The sequence below is a fragment of the Prunus persica genome, unplaced genomic scaffold, assembly GCF_000346465.2.
Source record: "Prunus persica cultivar Lovell unplaced genomic scaffold, Prunus_persica_NCBIv2 scaffold_73, whole genome shotgun sequence".
NCBI classification, from domain to species: Eukaryota; Viridiplantae; Streptophyta; class Magnoliopsida; order Rosales; family Rosaceae; genus Prunus; species Prunus persica.
In genome coordinates this window covers 1,529-8,263 of record NW_018027186.1, presented here as the reverse complement: position 1 = coordinate 8,263, position 6,735 = coordinate 1,529, and the positions used below count along the sequence as shown (strand labels likewise).

Genomic DNA, 6,735 nt, shown 5'->3' with positions numbered 1-6,735 from the left:
ACTTATCGGAGTATGGAATCCATAACCAGTACCATTACTGGTCATATAGGCATTGTCCTCGATCTGTAAGAGTAGCCCACCAATCGGGGTAGCCATGCGATGTAAAACAAGTCTCACAAGTGTGTCTCGGATCACTACAATATGCGCAATTTGGTCCATGTGTCGGGGTCGTTATTCTAGAAGTCATAATCTGTGCAGCGGAAGAAGCATAGGATACAGGTTGAGTAGGAATTTGGATCGGAATCTGGGCCTGAGTCGGGGCCGGAGTCGGAGTCGGAGTCGAAGTCGGGATCGGGGTCTGAATCATAGACAAAGTCGAGGTTGGGGTCATCATCGGAGTAGGGGTCGAGGTCGTCTTCGGAGTCGGGGTCAGGGTCGTCGTCGTCATAGTCGGGGTCGGGGTCGTCTTCGGAGTCGGGGTCAGGGTCGTCGTCGTCATAGTCGGGGTCGGGGTCGGGGTCGTCAAAAAAGGATCCTGATTCTGGATCGGGTTCGGGGTCAAAGTCTGCATCTGTAGGGGCGGAGCCATCTGGGCACTCAACTCAACGATGGTTGGTTGAGAATGAGAGAAGGAGTCGGTGGTGCTACCTCCATGAGGGTTGAAAAAATCATCAACCCTCATAGCGGCGGCGGGGTTTTAAAACTAGAGTCAGCAATTCCAAGATCGCCGCTCTGATACCATGCTAAAATATGAAAAACTATGAGAGAATATTTGTTTGTGGAAATTTTCTGTGTATTCTTCTCCTTGTAGGAGGTCATATTTATAATACAACGAAACCTGAATGGGCAAGTAAATAATAAATTCCTAAATCTATTTACAGTAGGAAATCAGGAATTAAAGTAAATCAATTACAATTATAATAGGAATTCTTGGTGTGTAAGGAAAGTAAGTCAATATCCACAAGTCACGCCAACATTATCCACTTTGGTTGGCACAAATATGTCTCATTCTTGGCAGTCATGACCTTTTGGCTATGTTGATGGCTCGGTGCCATGTCCACCCAAGCATCTCCCAGCAACAAATACTTCTCTACTGAATCCTGTTTATCTTAATTGGGTGCAACAAGATCAGACCATTCTCAGTTGGATCAACAACTCATTGAGTCCGGCATTATTGGCTATTGTCGATCTTTCCCCCACTTCTCGCCAAACTTAACAATCGTTGGAGAGTCGTTATGTGTCCACCTCACATAATTGGATTTTACACTTGTGAAATGAGTTGTTGCGTATTATTAAGAGATATATGTCAATTTCTGACTTTTTGGACAAAATGAATTCGATTTCTGATAATTTGCCTTACAATACCTCACTATTACTCGGCTGGACTTGTCTTATGTTGTGAACCAAGTCTGCCAATTCATGCACTCACCTACAACAGTGCACTCGCATGCAGTGAAATGCATTATGTGGTATATGAAGGTCTCATATGATCATGGGCTTCGGTATCGAGCTGGCAAGCTTGAATTAAATGCTTATTCTGATGCTGACTATGTAGGGGATCAGAATACAAGACATTCTACAGGTGGTGTTATGTTTATTTTGGTTCTGATTTAATTTCCTCAAGCTCAAAGAAGCAGAAGATTGTTTCACGTTCTAGTACGGATGTCGAGTACATGCAGTTAGCTTATACTGCTCCTGAGTTATCTTGGTTGCGCTCCTTGTTACGAGATCTGTGTATTTTCTTACCTGTGTCTCCCATATGGTGTGATAATACTTCTTCTGTTGCTCTTTGCTTCCAATCCCTTTTTTTATTCACGGACTAAGCATTTAGAAGTCGACTACCACTATGTTTGGGAGAAAGTGGTTCGTGGTGAGTTGAATGTTAATTATAATTGCTCCCAAGATTAGGTCTCTGATTTGTTCACTAAAGGTCTCAATTCTTCTCAATTTAAGACACTTGTTTTCAAGCTTTCTGTTCTCCAAGGACCACTCAGCTTGAGGGGGGCTGTTAGACCTTTGACATGGATAAGTCTACTGAGTTTTTGAATTTGAATTCATCTTGTTTGAATGACAGTTCTTTATCCTCTGGTTCTTTTGAAAGAGGAGCTTTGTGTTGCATATGACTCTATCGCTTAATAGCATATATCCTGGTTTGTAGGAACAGTTTATGATTTTCAAACTTGTACTTATCTATACAATCATTATAAATACATAGCTGCAACCACATTGGTTTTGCAAGCTTTCACTCACACAGATGGAGTTAAAGAGAATTATCTCCAATTCATAAATTTCAAATAATTGCATAAGGAATTAAAATAAATTTGAACATTTCCCATGTTAAAAAAACTCTAAAATGGCATTGTGGGGAAAATGTAGTATGGTCTAGAAATGAAGGGTTTAAAATTAGGAATGAGGTTTTTATTTGGATATATGTGGGTGTAACTGTTGTGTAACGTGTCGGTTTCACACTATCGTTTTATTCATTTGTACTTATTCCTTTTATAATCTTGTGTTTTATTGAGTAATTAGAATGAGAATCAAATAATTACTCCATAAAATAATAAGAATCAAATAACAAAAATAAGAGAATGAAAACAAATAGGCAGGATAAGAGTATGAAAATCACTATACTTGTGCAAAAGAGTAATGAGAGTGAGATATCACTGCAATACAAAAAATGCAAAGAGTGTTGTTGCTTTTTTCCTCGATAATATTTTATTGATAAGAAGAACAAAAACAAAAACAAAATCATTATGATGCCAAATTGTCATTGACTTAGTCTATTAGACTACAAATATATATAGTTTTGTTTATAATACAAATGATATCAAGAGAAAAAGAAGTAATATTTTAAACGCCTGAGCTACAAGCTCTCTACGTAACTTTTAACAGATTTCTATAATTGTTGAAAGTGATATTTTTGGGCAGAAAATAAAGAAAAGTAAAACGAGTGTGATAAATTACAATATTTGATGGATGTTATTCTCTATAGCATTTAATAAATTTGCGAGTGTCATTTTTGGGCGGATTGTATATTTGATTCCCGTTAAGAATTAGTTAAAAAATTATAATATTCAATGAATGTCGTTAGCAGTAAAAAGAGCGAAATGGAATTACCCGAAATGTATAATATGCCAGCGCAGCGCATTATGATTCGTCACACGTGCATGGATGACGACATCAGCAGCCTAACTCGCAAGTAAAACTACAGCCGTTAGATCAAATCCCCCAAGATCCAAGGGCGGCGAATGAAACCCTAACCACAGTGACGCAGATTGGCTTCTATTTAAAAATTCACAAGCTCCTCTCACTTTTCTCATCCTCTGCTCTGTTACGCTCATCACACCAAAGTCGGCGAGAGAGGCCTCTGAATCTTTTTCCAGTTCTTCTCCTCCGTTTCTTCAGGTTCAAATCTTTGTCTCTTTGTTACAGCGTTTATTATTTATTTAATAAATTCAGTTGCGATTCTATTTCTCCGATTTAGCTCTAATTCCTTTTAGATGTTCATGTCTCGAAAGCTTTTGAAAAATTATCCTTTTGTTTGTTGTTTGTTGAACTGATGAATTTGTGAACTGGGTTTTGTTCGTGTTTGTGATTAGATCAGGATTTTCGTATAAACTGCATGTGGGTTTTAGGTGTTTCGTTTTTCTGATCATGTTTGGGATTTTTTTTTTTTCCATCTGATTTTGTTTTTGGATTAGGGGTCTTTTCAATCCGTTCTCATGCCTCTTTAATTAGGATTCGGAAAAATGAAAATATTTTGTTTTGATATTTGTTTATATTTTGATGAAGTACAATCATATATCTGAATGATGGTTTGGTATTCTTATATATTCTGTCCCTATATTTTTGAAAAATATTAATCCCTTTTGTTATTATGCTTCATTATCTGGTTTGTGGATTTGATCAGTTCCATGTGACTCGTTCCCTTGAAGCCATAGTAATAGGTGTTGCTTTTTGAAAATATCCCTTAAATTTTTTAAATTATGTTGATTTGGGGAATTTCAGGAGCAACTATATTTTCCTATTACGTATTTTGTTGTGATTACAAAAATGAGAGATTTCTTTTTGAGATTATAGTTGTGAGTTGTTATTGTTGGAAACAGTGATGATCCTACAGACCTGTAATGATTTGCAGACATGATTGCAAATCTTTATGAACATCTAAGGGACTGAGTTCTGTAATAGTAATGCATCACCCTGTTTTTTTCACTAGTCTTTAAAGTTGTTTTTTTGGTTTCACCCTATCATTTTATTCATTTTAAAGTTGAACATCTAAGGGACTGATTTGCAGACGTGTCGGTTTCACCCTATCATTTTATTCATTTGTACTTATTCCTTTTATTGTGTTTTATTGAGTAATTAGAATGAGAATCAAATAATTACTCCATAAAATAATGAGAATCAAATAACAAAAATAAGAGAATGAATACAAATGGGCAGCATAAGAGTATGAAAATCACTATACTTGTGCAAAAGAGTAATGAGAGTGAGATATCACTGCAATGCAAAAATGCAAAGAGTGTTGTTGCTTTTTTCCTCGATCAATTGGTACTAATTTTTTTTTTTTAAATATAAAAAACGATAATATTTTATTGATAAGAAGAACCAAAACAAATACAAAATCATTATGATGCCAAATTGTCATTGACTTAGTCTATTAGACTACAAATATATATAGTTTTGTTTATGATACAAATGATATCAAGAGAAAAAGAAGTAATATTTTAAAAGCTTGAGCTACAAGCTCTCTACGTAACCTTTAACAGATTTCTATAATTGTTGCAAGTGATATTTTTGGGCAGAAAATAAAGAAAAGTAAAACGAGTGTGATAAATTACAATATTTGATGGATGTTATTCTTTATAGCATTTAATAAATTTGCGAGTGTCATTTTTTGGCGGATTGTATATTTGATTCCCGTTAAGAATTAGTTAAAAAATTATAATATTCAATGAATGTCGTTAGCAGTTAAAAGAGCGAAATGGAATTACCCGAAATGTATAATATGCCAGCGCAGCGCATTATGACACGTCACACGTGCATGGATGATGACGTCAGCAGCATAACTCGCAAGTAAACACTACAGCCGTAAGATCAAATCACTCAAGATCCAAGGGCGGCGAATGAAACCCTAACCACAGTGACGCAGATTGGCTTCTATTTAAAAATTCACAAGCTCCTCTCACTTTTCTCATCTTCTGCTCTGTCTCGCTCATCATACCAAAGTCGGCGAGAGAGACCTCTGAATCTTTTTCCAGTTCTTCTCCTCCGTTTCTTCAGGTTCAAATCTTTGTCTCTTTGTTACAGCGTTTATTTAATAAATTCAGTTGCGATTCTATTTCTCCGATTTAGCTCTAATTCTTTTTAGATGTTCATGTCTCGATAGCTTTTGAAAAATTCTCCTTTTGTTTGTTGTTTGTTGAACTGATGAATTTGTGAACTGGGTTTTGTTGGTGTTTGTGATTAGATCAGGATTTTCGTATAAACTGCATGTGGGTTTTAGGTGTTTCGTTTTTCTGATCATGTTTGGGATTTTTTTTTTACGTCTTATGCCATGTGTTGAAAGAAAAATACAAAGAGTCAAATTAATTAACACCACCAACGGCAGAACTAAAAAAACCCAACTTAACCAAACGACTCTAAATCCGAAAATCAACAGATCTCCCCACCCCCTTCTCCCTCTAACAGCTTCAGCAAATTCTTAGAGAAGCCACTGAAATTCATATCCAACCCACCAACTTAATTAGATTCTTAGAGGATATAAATGCTAAGTTTTTACCATCAAAACCCACATCAGTGCATTCCAGTATCACATGATTCAAATGTGAACAAATGTGAACAAGAGATGTGGGTGCGTTTGTGTGCTGATATACCAACTCACCTTCAGACTTAGAGAAAGAGAGGCGTAATGCTGCTGACGTTGCTGTTGCTGCTGCTGCTCGCTGCTGCCGATAAAACAAACGTATGTCTATACTCTATATCGAATGTAGGCAAGTGTGCGTGCTCTCTAACATTACGGGCTCCACGGCAATTCCAAACCCAACCCAAATTTTGGCCCAATCCAAGCACGTCTTTGCATTGTTATATTCAGAAATTGATCTACACACCTAATTTTAATGTCAAATCTACCCTTATTTTAAAGGAAAAAGACACTTTGTAAAAGCAAAATTTATTGCCACAGCTACCCATTGAAACCAAACTCCCTTCAAATTTTTTCACTAAAATGATGATTTCACCTTTTACTAAAAGAAAATTTAAGCAAATGACCCTCTAGTGCAGTGGTTTAAAGTTATTGATTCCCACTGATGTGGGTTTTGATGGTGAAAACTTAGCATTTATATCCTCTAAGAATCTGATTAAGTTGGTGGGTTGGATATGAATTTCAGTGGCTTCTCTAAGAATTTGCTGAAGCTGTTAGAGGGAGAAGGGGGTGGGGAGATATGTTGATTTTTCGGATTTAGAGTCGTTTGGTTAAGTTGGGTTTTTTTAGTTCTGCCGTTGGTGGTGTTAATTAATTTGACTCTTTGTATTTTTATTTCAACACATGGCATAAGACGTAAAAATTTCAATGCAAATTCAATCATGTTATGATTCTTGAATTGAGCTGTTTGCATTTCTAGGATTGGTTAGTTTTACTTACTTATGAATTGAGCAGTTTGTAAAAGCATGTTCAGATCTGAGTTGATTTTGTCAATGTCTTAGCATTCTGCTCTACTTTTTCCCTTTCCCTTTCAGTGTTTTGTATCCGATTTTTTTATCTACTATGTGAACTGGATTGGCTTTGTAATGTAA

The 6,735-nt window shown here is 36.2% G+C and overlaps 1 long non-coding RNA gene across 1 annotated transcript in view; it reads left to right on the top strand.

The window, feature by feature from the left end:
- Positions 1-3,175: 3,175 nt before the first annotated feature.
- Positions 3,176-6,735, top strand: part of LOC109946400 — a 5,082-nt gene continuing 1,522 nt past the window's right edge. Inside the window, exons 1-2 of the long non-coding RNA XR_002269544.1 lie at positions 3,176-3,345; positions 4,912-5,223. This is a non-coding gene — a long non-coding RNA (uncharacterized LOC109946400). The remainder of the gene's footprint in view (positions 3,346-4,911; positions 5,224-6,735) is intronic.